Below are 14,439 nucleotides of genomic sequence, written 5' to 3' on the forward strand. Positions count from 1 at the left end.
TATCTTTGAACATAAGTGACTCAAAATAAAAGCAGCAAAATACAAATGAGGAAGACAATGATAAAATATGATTTCCAAAGATAGTATCTTTGAACATAAGTGCCTCAGAAAATATGCTTTCCATAGATTATATTTGACGTAACTATACTGACCTGTAAAAACCAAAATACAGAGGAGGAAGACAATGATAAAATATTCATCATGGTGTTTAAATCCAGATAAATCAGAATTAGTGATGAAGTTGAAAGTCTTAGGTCACAAAATAGTTAGAAAAGGAGAGAAGCTCACTAGAGTGAGCCTAAAAGCACAAACAACCTAACTACAAATGTCGCACAATATAATTTTCAAGTCATGAAAAACTAGGTAAATCAACATATATTTGATAATGCGTATCTTAATGATGCAATATTATAGGAGATAATTACTTATTTAGTTTTCTATTTTGATTCGTATTTTAGGAAACATGATTAGAGTGTGATTTAATAACTTTTATAGCAGTCTTTATTAAGTTATGATTTTTAAACCCTATATAAAGGGGGATTATGACGATGTAATAAAACAAACTTGAAATGAAATAGAAGATTGGTATTTCCCTCCTCCTCTTCTTCTATTTCTCCCTTCTTTCTCCTCCTCTCTCCCCTTTTCCCTTCTCCTATAATTCTAGTATCGCATCCCATTTCACTTAAGTTCTTAGATAAAAAACGGATGCAATACACTAATGAAGAAAATGCCAACATTGATCTCAACAAAAACTTATTCATCAAATTGGATTCTTCATTATGTCATTTCTCGTTGATGAATGATAATGTTGTTTAAATAAAGCAATGAAGTGATACAGTCATCAAATGGTCCAATAAAAATACACTACCTAACTCGAAAGACATGGAGGTAAGGTTCTCAATATATAAAGTCATGGACAAAGAGTTTGAGACTAGCCCTTCAATTCTATGTAATATCACGAGGGCCATAAACAAAACATTTTCATTTTTCAGTATTACCGCAAAGAGAAGTGTTCCATGAAAATCTTTCAAGTTGTATCATCTCCATATTTGATATTGTTGGAGACAAAATACCCGAAATTCTAATGAAAAATCATATTCACACAACATTTTTTGTCATTCTACAGTTCAAAAATTATAGTATAGCATGCAGGTTAAAGTTACACTTGCGGCATAAAGATAAAAGTAAATGAAATTCATTCTTTACCATTCACGATGAGCAAAATCTCAGCTCCAATTGACATTACACTATCCAAGAACTCCCTAATTTCCTCACTATTTTTAAGATAATAAGGAGCAGAAAAATCACTATCCAAATTGTACCAAACTCTTTGATCCTTCTCAATGCAACCCAATGCCTACCTTTCCATAGGCCAAGATACCTTCGTACTAGAACAATAACTATTATACCAAAAAAACTCATCGTTCAACTCGTCTAGCTCAATTGAAGATGCCCTGTTTCGCCAATCATGCCATATTACCATTTTTTTTCCTCTTCCTTTAAGTTCACCAATCAAAATGGCATTGTTTGGATCATCGAAGTTCAATTTTTCAGCAATGGCATTGAAATTTGCTCGAGTAAATACATCTTTCTCCTGAATTATAATACTTATTTGATCAAATGAATTATAAAATCAGTAATTTTAACAACACATTGATACTAACTTTCATTGAACTGAAGTTTGCCGGGGGAGAATGCTAGAATACCATCTTATAAGAAAGGTGCCCACTAGTTATAAGAGTTAAGCTTCTTGTACAAGGAAGTTTGCCAGGGAGAATGATAAAATACCAGGTGGCTTAACTGCATTAAATGTTGGACAAAAAATAAATTTAAACAGATCAATGCAATTTTGCCACTTGGCATTATGTCAAACTGCCTCGCAAACCCCCTGTACATTAGCACGATTCCTTGTTATAAACCTACAAACTAAGTCTTCACATAGAAGACATGGAATACAATTAGGTCACTATATTCCAATTTCTTTTCAAAGCCGATGTCCAGAGTGACCCATATCTTCATATTTCTAGCTCTCTAAAATTATGGAGTTATATGTTTTAGTGGCTACTGAAAGTTGCAACTTGTCACAACTTACTCACCGAACTTTAATAATTGTCCAATTGGCCACTGAACTTTGCTCTGTCCAACTCTATCGCTCACCCAATGAAAATCGTTAATAGATGTTGGAAATATGTTGTTCAAAAATCAATAAACATATGTGGAATGTAATGAACAAAACAAAATGGAGACCCAAATTTTGGTCCATGCGACCGCATAGACCATTTGGTCATGCAGTCGAATGGCCATCAACTGAGAATTTGGGGATGGTCGCAAGGTTTAGCATGGCTTTAAACCATGCAGTCACATGTTACATTTAAAGTGATTTTTGGAGGCCATTTTTAGGTAGTTTTTTGGTGGCTTTTAGAGGGAATCTTGCATCTTTTCATGACTTTTGGCACCAATTAGTGAGATATTGATTGACATCTATAAATAGGTGTTAAAGGATGAATACATATCATTGAAAAATCATATGAGAAACTGATTTTACATTCCACAGAAAACATTCTTTCTATTTCCGTATTCAAACAATTCCCTCTTGTGTTCTTCAAGTTCAGGTAGCAAACAATTTATGCTTTACTATTTTTCTGCAACAAGGCTTGATCAATCCTACGAATCATTTCCCGTAAAACCCTTGAAGCATCTCGTATAAGTATCTATTTGAAAGAGGAAATGCATGTGATTATCTATAAGTATCTATTTGAAAAATGATTTGTAAAGTTCGTTTGCACAATTCTGTTTGCCGACTTTGATAATGCTCATTTGCTCCATTAAATTATCTTCTCCATTGAATGTTTGTTTGGTCAAATGGAGGAACTGCAATGTGTGGAAAATATCAGATAAGCATTATATGGATTGATATGATTGTTGAATAATGGCACAATGTATGGCTGCCAACATCTTCTCATAATTAGTCAAAAACATGGAAGTGGCTGATTTTTAGACAAATACATGTGGTACAGTTTATTAAATGGTGACCTTTCTTTTTAAATTATAAACCAATTGTGGAAACGTGATCTATTTGGCATGAAAATATTTGATTTCTAATGCATATATTGATCTTTGCATAAATCTGTTGATATTCCATGAACATACTTGAAAGTCAGATTGCATTTGTATTTCCAATCTAATTGAATTGGAGTATGTACAGAATTAAAATTGGCAATTGTTGAAGTCTGATTTCTTAAATTTGGTACCGAAACGATGTGATTCCATTGAAGGCCAAGAATCCTAAATTGTTGTTGCCATGGATGGTATTATATGTGAAAATGGGTTCATGGTTACGCGCACATGATAGGCTTGATAATCGTATGGTGAATTGGCCCAAGTCATCAATTCCATTTTAATGATGGTTGTCATTTAAATGGCGTCTTTTCACATTGCATGCTTAATGGAGATTACTAAATTCCATTATACAAATAAATGAAATTGCTTGGCATGAAATAGTTTCTGTTTGCATTCTTTTGGTTGTCAGTTTCTTTGGGATTGAAAGCCATTAAAGAATTGAATTGTACCGTCTATCAAAACCTGTTAAATGGTGTGCATTAATGAGGTACCTGTTTGAACAAAAGTTATGTATATGTATATTTGAATTGATGGTGCTCACTTGAGGATGCTTGTATTGGTGTCCATCATATGGTTTAATGTACAATATTTTGATGACAAATTATTTTAAAGTGGAAATTGCTTATCCAATTATTGGGAATGGTTCATATGCACAAGATAGTAGTATTGAAAAATGCCAACTATTTGTTAATTAACTTCATGTCTTGATTAACTTGGGTTAATGTCGATAGCCTCATTTAATCCTATGGTATCAATGAGATGATTTTATGCCAATTATATTTGCATAAAAGCATGACAAGTTGTGATTTGTTATAGTGGAAAGTGCTTGCGAAATTATTAAGACATGAAAATATTTTATAGAGCACAAATTGTGTTTATAGTTGGCGGTGGTGTCGAATATCCTTTTTCATTTAAATCTGGAAAAGTTTGAATGTGGTGATTTAGTTGGTTAAATTTTCATGTTTAGTTGAATTCATAGCTTCAATTAATTCACCTAAATTAAATTCTGTGCAATTAAGTGAGATTGCAAGTGAGTATGAAAAAATGTGATTTTGTTCAAATATGAATACGGAGAATATGTACCTTATCATTTGAGGTGATATGATGCTATCTTGTGAAGGTCATGAAAGTTATAAATTGTAAACGATTGGAGATTAATACACTTAGTTTCATTCGTTGTTTAATTGGACTTTAATCATGGAACCAATTGAGTTGGTTTGTGCTTGAAAAGCATAACGATTTACGAGATGACCATGATCAAATTGTATGATCAAATCAAATATAATAGAATGAAGCACACTGACTTAACAATCATTATCTGAAATACTTAAACTTTCACGGGTATTATCAAAGTGATAAATGAATTGAACTATGAAAAGAATTGATGAATTCTAAGTTCAGGTATAATCTCAAATGTAGGGGTTGTTATGTTGATAAACTCTAAAATAACCCAAAATGTGGGGGTTAACATTAAATGCTAGTGAACTTATATGAGAAGTTCAAAAATTTGCGAATGCAATACTAATATATTGCATAAGAATTTCTAATTGAGGAATTGTGGGAGTTAAAAGCTAAAGTTCCCTAAATTTTTTAATCATAGAAATATATTTATGAAGGAGAAAAGATGGAAAATCCTTATACAAATAAATTATAAGGATGGATACACTAAATCTAAGGTGGATAAATTGGGTGAAAGCAGATGGCGTTTACAAAACAATTTGAATATTTAAAAAACATTCATTGAAGATCATTGTAATATTTCAATGATGTAAACTAAATACCCAAGTACGAAATCCACAAAATTTAAAGTGATTGATTAGTGTAATGGTTGATAAAAATCTTCCAACCTTGTTTTGGAAAATATATAAAGCTTTAAATAAAGCAAGTGAGAAGCTTGTGGCTTCATAAAAAGAGAATTCTTGGTGATGACAAGTTGTATCTATCAAATGAATCGATCGTTGGCTAGCTATAATTTGACAAGATACTAAGTCACACTAAATGAAATGTAAAGACATATAAACCTTAGAGGTGACGTCACTATGAAATTATCATAGATTGAATAGTTTTCGAAGAGAATTTAGCGGATTCTTTAACTAGACTACTAAATAAAAATTTTGGTGGCATCTAATCCGAGTAGGATGAGGTTGAAACTCCTAAACTAAAAAGGTCCACCAATGATGGCAACCCTACCTGTCATTACTCAAAAAGTAATATAAGGGTAACAACAAGTCATTCGATATATGGATGATTGCAGCATTATTAAAATCCGCGATAACTCTATCCTAATTAAAATGATTCTGATTGTGACTGAAGTGAGGGTTGAGCATTAAAGCTCTTAATGAAGTTCAGTGCTAAAACACAAGTACCTCTAAAAGTAAAAAAGATACCGAAAGAACTTCACCTAAACAAACTTTGAGGTGGTGTCGCTTCAATAGAGAGTTGAAGTTTCTCTATTAAAAGTTTGTTGAAAATGATAAGCGCAAGGCCATATGAACGCTAAGCAAGAATGAGGAAACTTGAGAACACGTGGTACTCGTGTGTGTATTCGAACTGGTATTGTCACTTGGAACAATTGGTTCAAAGCTTCACGCTACCTTTTGATTCCGACTTTACTCTGATTGGATTACACTATGGTTAGATTCAAACCGAAAGATATCTAATCCTTATGCATGAGTTTTATATATTTTGAATATGAGAATTTATTGAAATTTTGAACAAGTGGGGGATTGTTGGAAATATGTTGTTCAAAAATCAATAAACATGTTTGGAATGGAATGAACAAAACAAAATGGAGACCCAAATTTTGGTCCAGGTCATCGCATAGACCATTTGGCCATGCGACCGCATGGCCATCAGCCGAGAATTTGGGGATGGTCGCAAGGTAAACCATGCGATCGCATGGCTTTAAACCATGCGGTCGCATGGTACATTTAAAGTGACCGTTGGAGGCCATTTTTAGGTAGTTTTTTGGCGGTTTTTAGAGGGAATCTTGCATCTCTTCATGACTTTTAGCACTAATTCGTGAGGTATTGATTCATCTATAAATAGGTGTTGAAGGATCAATACATATCATTGAAAAATCATATGAGAAACTGATTTTACATTCCACAAGAAAACATTCTTTTTATTTCCATATTCAAGCAATTCCCTCTTGTGTTCTTCAAGTTCGGGTAGCAAACCTTTTATGCTTTAGTGTTTTTCTGCAACAAGATTTGATCAATCCTACGAACCATTTGTTGTAAAACCCTTGAAGCATCTCAAATTCCGGAGAGGGGGCAAATATCGTTCGAGGACAGTGAAACTATTTTCGTGTTTGAGCCTTCATGTTGATTCGATCTTCTTGTTCATCTTTCATCTTCTCGAGTTACTATTATTATTATTATTATTATTATTATTATTTTCTCCAGCCCCGGTGTTGATTAATTTTCTAACAATAGGTGCGCGGACATGGATGATGGAAAGATGAGCTTGCCAGCTAAATCAGTCCAAATAATAACTATCCTGCCAACTCACAGCCACATCAGTAAAGACAGCTTCCAAACACGAATTTACAAATTACAGAAAGCACGACTCTAAGATCTATAATCCCAAACAATTTTTCCGAAATCAATTGTTCTATGTCGCGATATCTGTGAACCCCCTAATCCCCAATTCTATGCCGCGCAGTGTACGATACCTAATCCCCATTAGCTGAGAAGTAACGAAGTCTGTGAACCCTAATCCCCAATTTTATGCCACGAAGTTTGTAAACAAACAATCCACCATTGTTGACCATTCTTGAAGATGTGCACATGGATGGTTCAGCTAAAGATAATTCCGAAACAAGTAACATGAATAAATCGCGTAGAAGCATTCTTGAGTACTAGCTTTATCGTTTTTAAATATTTTTTTTTGTGAAAATCTAAGTTTTGACCTTATGAAATAGAGGATCAAATTTAGAATTATAAACATGACACTGAACTTTCTGATTATTTAATTTCAATTGTACTTCTATTCTTTCTGGATGATCTGGTTGAAATCTAGCTAGTTCAAGAAAATTGATCAATTCATTGTTGATGTTAATGTCAAATTCTTGATTACTGGTGAAGTTTCCCGTCGAAAAATTTTTCACGTATTATGGTAAATTGAACTCTAGAACTGCAATGCCAGTAATGTTCTTATGGGCAAGAAAAAGACGAAGTGTTATGCTATCAACAGCAAAAGAAGATCCAGATATGGGGATAGACACACAACCGCAGACTCAATGAATTATATGCTTTTTAGTTTGATATAAATGGTTTTTTTATAAATGATGCTGCAGATTATGTGAAGTAATACTTGTTGTAATCCTAATTTTGTCCACAATCATCGTAAATACTTGATGACTGAAATGTTGCTTTTGTATGTATCTGGTAATTACTTGTCTGTATCTGGTTGGACGTTGAATAGTCGCAATGAATGGATACCTGCAGCATTTCCTTGTACAATTATTTCCCTGCTACGTATGAATAATTTTGTAATTAGAAAGCTTAGTTCAACGCTATGCGCTCTTCAGTTTGGCATGTTAATTCTATGCTATGTTTATTTTGTTCATTTGGCAACTTCAGTTAAAGCATGCAGTTACATATTTCTTCGTGTTTACTTTTACTTCAATTTTTCACTTAGCTTTACTTCAATTGGCAGATTACACGTTCATTTAGCAGCTTTATCTGTATAGTACTAAACTGTAATATACAGAATGAACAGATCTAATTTCAATTACGAAATATTTGAAGAATGGTCATTCGGAACATGACCAGTAACTGGTTAGTCATTGTGGAGGCATCTGAAGGCTAAATTTTTTGTTGGGGTATGCTTGAAACAGTCATCGAAATAAATATTTGTTATATTTTGCCAAGTTACGGTGGATTGGTACATGTATCATCATCAATCACCATTAGTTTGTGCGTAGCAAAGGGTAGAGATCTAATTTTAAGACGCGTGCGGTTCTTGTATCATTTATTATCAATCTATATATAACAAATTATAATGCATACTGAGAATATGCAATGCACATGTTAGGATATATTTTTGTGAAAGTAAACCATCTAAATTAATAGTAATCTCTGCAATAGTTGCTGGGATTAATATTTTATGAAATGAAACTAGAGACGCATGAAAGTAGATATAGAAGAACAACAAAAATTTTACATTTTTTATTTAAGAATTTACAATGTTTGGACCTCAAACTCAATACAACATTTTGTTTTCAAACATTAAACATTGTTCTTTCGCATTATCAAACCATAGACAGACATCACTTAGAGGTTGTCAAAGCAGAAAATGAGGATGCCAAGGAACCACAAAACAAGGGTGAAACCAATTGCGGAAAAAAGAGGAAATTTCTGCACCAGAATTTCCATCTATTCTATCCACACATTTTTCTCGCCGATTGAATTGATTTTGGGGGCTAGGGTTCTTGAGGTGAAATTTGGGGGGTCTCGAAATCGTCTTTTCTCCTTTTAAGAAAATGGGTTTGGAAGCGTGTTTGCTGATTTGGCGATGAGCTGGCAAGGGAATTATTATTTTAAAAATAAATTTAATTGGATTTGGACAGATCATTTTTCCATCAACCATGTAGGCAATATCTATTAACGAATTTTATCGGGTGAATAATGGAATTGGATGGAGCAAAGTTCAATGACCAATGGGACAATTGATAAAATTCGGTGAGTAAGCTGTGACATGGTGCAACGTTGAGTGACTAATGAAACATTTAACTCGGGATCCTGTGTATACAGCGAGAGTCATTGCCAAAAGGGTGTATATTCTTATACCAATTGTAATTTGTATTCCCGCATTAGGCAGAAGTAACTCTTCAAGCTGGCCTGAATGAGAACTGAGAAGGTGCCCAATTGGTAGAATTAATCTTTATCAATTTACACCTAAAATGTTAAATAATTAGAAAGGAATAATAAATTGCATAAAGTTCACCTGGAAGAGATTGTGGAGGGGTGCAACAAGCAAAATTGTAATCTTTGCCTCTCATGGTATATCAATTTCCTTTCGTTCTCTTCTTCCTCAAAGAACCCCAAAAATTCTACTTTCGGACATGTTGTACTTGCAGAATTCTTAAGGGGCGTATTCATTTGAAACTTTTGAAAATTTTGATGGACTTTTTTTAAATAATGACTTTTGTGGATTTCTTAGATTTTTCATAGAATTGTATAAAATTAGTGGGAGTCTTTCGTAGACTTCTATAAACTTTTATTTTAAAACTTTTATAGACTTTTGTAGAATTTAAAAAAAAATTTAAAAACTTTCATTTGAAATATAATTCATGTGAATCCAGCATAGTAATACGAAATTCTTTTCACAATTTCCCTTCCCCTCCTCAGATAATAAAAAATTATTTTAAAAAGAACAAAAATTTAAGACCTTAATTAAATAAATAATAATCAAAATTATACATACATATGATAAAAAATAAATTTAATATTCAATTTTATTAATATAATATACTTTTAAAAATAAATAAAAATCAATATATTTAAATTTAATTATAAATGTGTTATATAAAATCTTATAATTTAATAAAAAAAATAGATATTTTTCACAGAAAAATGAATGAAAAAAAGAAAGAAAAATTATAAGAATCCAATTTAATTTTTTCCATAAAAAATAGAGATAAACAATAAGAGAAATAAAGATAAATAGAAATAAATATAATCAATAGAAAAAATAAATCTTAATCATTCCTCTATGTTCGTAGAAGGAAAAAGAAAAGATAAATTGAAAAAAAAAATGTTCGTGAAAGTCTCCCAAAATCTCGTAATTAATAAGAGACAAATTTTGAGATTTTATATTAGTATTTTCTGCTTAAAAGTTAGTACTTTAGAAACTTCTGAAGTCATTTATTTTGAAAAGAACAAAAATTTAAGACCTTAATAAATAAATAATAATCAAAATTATACATACATATGATAAAAAATAAATTTAATATTCAATTTTATTAATATAATATACTTTTAAAAATAAATAAAAATCAATATATTTAAATTTAATTATAAATGTGTTATATAAAATCTTATAATTTAATAAAAAAAATAGATATTTTTCACAGAAAAATGAATGAAAAAAAGAAAGAAAAATTATAAGAATCCAATTTAATTTTTTCCATAAAAAATAGAGATAAACAATAAGAGAAATAAAGATAAATAGAAATAAATATAATCAATAGAAAAAATAAATCTTAATCATTCCTCTATGTTCGTAGAAGGAAAAAGAAAAGATAAATTGAAAAAAAAAATGTTCGTGAAAGTCTCCCAAAATCTCGTAATTAATAAGAGACAAATTTTGAGATTTTATATTAGTATTTTCTGCTTAAAAGTTAGTACTTTAGAAACTTCTGAAGTCATTAAAATTTGAATACACTTAGATTTATAGAGACCTCGAAAAAATTTAATTGAATACACAATGATTTTTAGAAAAATTTTAAAAGTTTATAAAAGTTTCAATTGAATACACTGTGACTTTTAGAGACTTCTTAAAAATCTATAGAATTCTCAATTGAATACACTAATATTTTTAGAGAGTTTTAAAAAGTCTACATTGAATACCTTTAAATTTTTTAAATATAAAAAAGTTATTAAAAATTTCAATTGAATACACCCCTTCACGCTATTCTCAATAAATTAAACAGATGTATATGTGAAAAGAGTTTGGGTATGCACAGAGTCGCCGCGCGAAATTTGAATAATTATACTTGTAGTCCCATCGATATTAACTAATTAGTGAACGTATCCTCTAGGCTCTTTTATTTATTTATTTTTTTGACCAAAAAAAAGGTCGAGTCGAGGATCCTAAACAATGGATGGTGTCGCCAGGTTAACACGAAATTTATCAAACTCCTTGCAGTGGCATTGAAATATTTAATCGCCAATCATACAAAACACGTTTTATGCGAATTCAGTTATAAAAACTCATGAAATTAAACTAAGCCCTTGTTTGATTCCCATTTTCTCTCTCTTCGTTTCAACCATACAATTTTCAATAAAAGAATATCATGGGCAAACTCAAAATTTTTCCTTACTTTTTAATTGCACATTCTCCATCAACCTACTATTTTAAAATGCATTTTAACCCAAAATGGGCTCAAACATGCCCTATGTATGCAGAAAATTGAATTAACTAAAGCAAACACAGAATTTACGGGACCCATTCAAACTATTATTACTCAACCAAAATAAAGAAACTCGTTACAAATATATGAAAAGGCCAACACACACTTGTCGCCTCATAAAACTCTCATAATCTGCCTCTGTAAATTGAAAGCACTCAACACTTAGAATTTAAAGAATCAATTTTGTATGGCAATTTACACTCCAAATTACTAATGTCAGTTTTACGAATTTAAGCTTTTCAGCCCCCGCATGGCTGAAAACTGCCCATAATTCAAATACATGACATAACTAATTGTAACGAATACTTGGTTTGACCACTGAATTCATGGACAGAAGTCAATTGAATAGCAAGGTCTCAATGTTGCCGAACATTTGCTCATATCAATACATCGATCAAATGCAAAATCTGACCTATGTCCCAAATTTTGTTTTGCAATGCAATCATCAAGTAAATTCAATATCATCATGTCTCGATTATTGCCGCATCACAGAACCAACCTCATGTTTTGCTTCATTCCTTCCAGAATATGCACATTGTTCGAACATCCCGTACGCCTTCTACCATGACATGACATCTGTCAAGATATCACCCGTGCCGTTGTCATTTTCTTGATTATGGTCCTCACAGTTGGCCAATCCATCTAAAGAGCCGAGTTGAGTTTGGCACTTTAGGCGGCGGCCTAAAGGGACCTTCTTGACATCTATTTTTTTATTTATTTTTTAATTAATTGATGAACACAACACAAAACTAAAAAATCAAGTCTTCCCACGATCAGGGCTGTGAGTTCATCTAGAGAGACGGGTTAGCTTCGCTCTCTAGGACATGGTCTACTAGGACTCTTATTTTCTATTCTTGTAGAAAATTAAACAAAACAAATAAATTTTTAAAAAAATTATGTGACAGTAGCGCCGTATGGGCTATGCTAGCCCTGCAAGACCAAAAATTCGAGTAGTATCAACTTTTGCAAAGGCTGGAAGGGCTGTTTTAATGTTTATTTTTTATTTTTGGGGATGAAAAAACGAACAGAATTTTCTAATCCAAAATATAATGCTGAAAATGTAAAAATTATTGTCGTGTTTGCGTCCTTGCTAACATCTAAAAGAGAGAGGTCACAAAATGAAGTCGTTAACTAAAGAATGCTTTGCAAGATGGCGCTCTCCTGGGCATAAAAGCTTGGATTCTCGATTGTCACAATGACATTACAACAGTCTCACTCCACTCGCGATACATCTATTTTTCGCAAATTTAGGAGTTTGATCGGTAATGATTATGAGAATTGATTTTTTGATCGTTAGAGGGAAAATTAGGTCCCACATGTGAGAGAAAAAGTCAAAAGTAACAGTTGGAATAGTGAATTAACAGTAAAAAAATTGATTTTTTTGGTGAAAAATTGCTACAAAACGGGGGCTTAATTTACTTTAGGATTATTGAACATTCACCAGAGTAAGCATCAATGTTCCCATAAACAGATCAGAGAAAGCTGCCACCATTTTCCCTTAATGCCAAAGAAACCATTCACATCTCTCGTAACCACATCCCCATTTAGTTTCAAGCATGTCTGGACAGGAGTTTTCCACTTCTTTTTGCGTAGATCTTTCCCCAGCCCATTGGTGCTTCTTGTTTCAAACCAACTGATATTCCTCGATATAAGTAGAAGCCTGCTGAATAATTCTTGCTGGTTCACGCCTTTTGTCTTCAAAAATGGCATAATTAGCGTAATTTCAACTGCTGATGTTGAGTTATGTACCCATATAATATGGTTTTGCTATGATAGAATAACGATTTTGTAATAGATAAAACTTTTATTCTTATTTTTATTTTTATTGCATTTATTTTGTATTGAGCATGCGAATTAAAGTACATGTGACCAATTCTGAGATATAATTTGAGTGCTTGCATTGAAACGTATCTTACGATAAAATTTATATTTTAATTATAAATAATTTATTCACAACCAATATAGGATAGTTGATATCTTAGGGTGTGTTTGTCACCCATTATTTGTAAAGAATGTATTATGCAATAGTGATTGATGTTAAAATGTGTGATTCAAAAAGAAGGAAAAAAATTTTATTTACTTATAATATTATTTTAATGAAGAATGTGTGATTGAAAATGGTACTGTGAAAAAAAGAATGAGAGAAAATAGATGACAAATAGGGACTTATACTAAAAACGTATTAATGTTGACTTATTCATCATTTGAATTTGAGATTTGTCTATGTCACATAAATGGTTAGCATTACATTGGTACATTTGGAGTGTTTTGATACATTGGTACATAAATGGTTAGCATTACATTAGTGTTGACTTATTCATCACATGATCATGTGGAAAATTAAATTCAGGGAATATGCTTTTTATATTGTGTTCACCCTTATCACATGGAGGGAGACCCACTTCAAATTAATTATATTTTATTGAAAGTAAGTAACCTTATATATAAGAGAAATGGACACCGTTATAGATACATTGATATAAATGTAGCATCACCCCAAATCCAGACCCATTGGAGTATTTGGGGAATCCATCTGCACAAGAAGAATAGTTATAGAGAGTGGCCATTCTTACCAGGTCCCCATATAGGCACACGTCCATGTGGTTTGCTGTTAATACAAAAGGAAAATGTAGCCTCTGGCATAATGATACGAGTTTTGCTACAGGTATCCAGAGTTTGACACTCCGGATTACTATTACTCACATGGGTGGTCGGGGCGCTACCCCAATAAATGTGTGGGGACCGACCTCCTCACTCACATTAGGTAACTCAACATGTCAAACGCAGGGTACAAATAACATTTTCCTAATGATAGAACACTTGTCTCCTTCCATTAGATAGATCAACTTCTATACAGCTAGAATTCTGAAGCCATAGTGGTTCAAACTTGAAGTTTTTCTTTTAGCCTTTACTCATACTTGATAGAGTTGGGAAGATTTTTGGATAAAAATGAAAATGAGAAATGAATTTGATCCACTTTCTTACATCTTTATTACATTAAAAAAAATGGCCTAGTGCATGTTAGGATTGGCTTAACCAATAACTTAAGTTGGTCAAAACTTCAATTTTCAATCACATTTCGTAGAATTCACATCTATTACACTTGTCCACATATTTCGTAGAACTCAGAAATCTTCATCACTGCTTTATCAACTTATAAGTTGAGACAATCCAAACAC

The sequence above is a fragment of the Olea europaea genome, chromosome 20 (genome assembly GCF_002742605.1).
Source record: "Olea europaea var. sylvestris chromosome 20, O_europaea_v1, whole genome shotgun sequence".
Lineage (NCBI taxonomy): Eukaryota > Viridiplantae > Streptophyta > Magnoliopsida > Lamiales > Oleaceae > Olea > Olea europaea.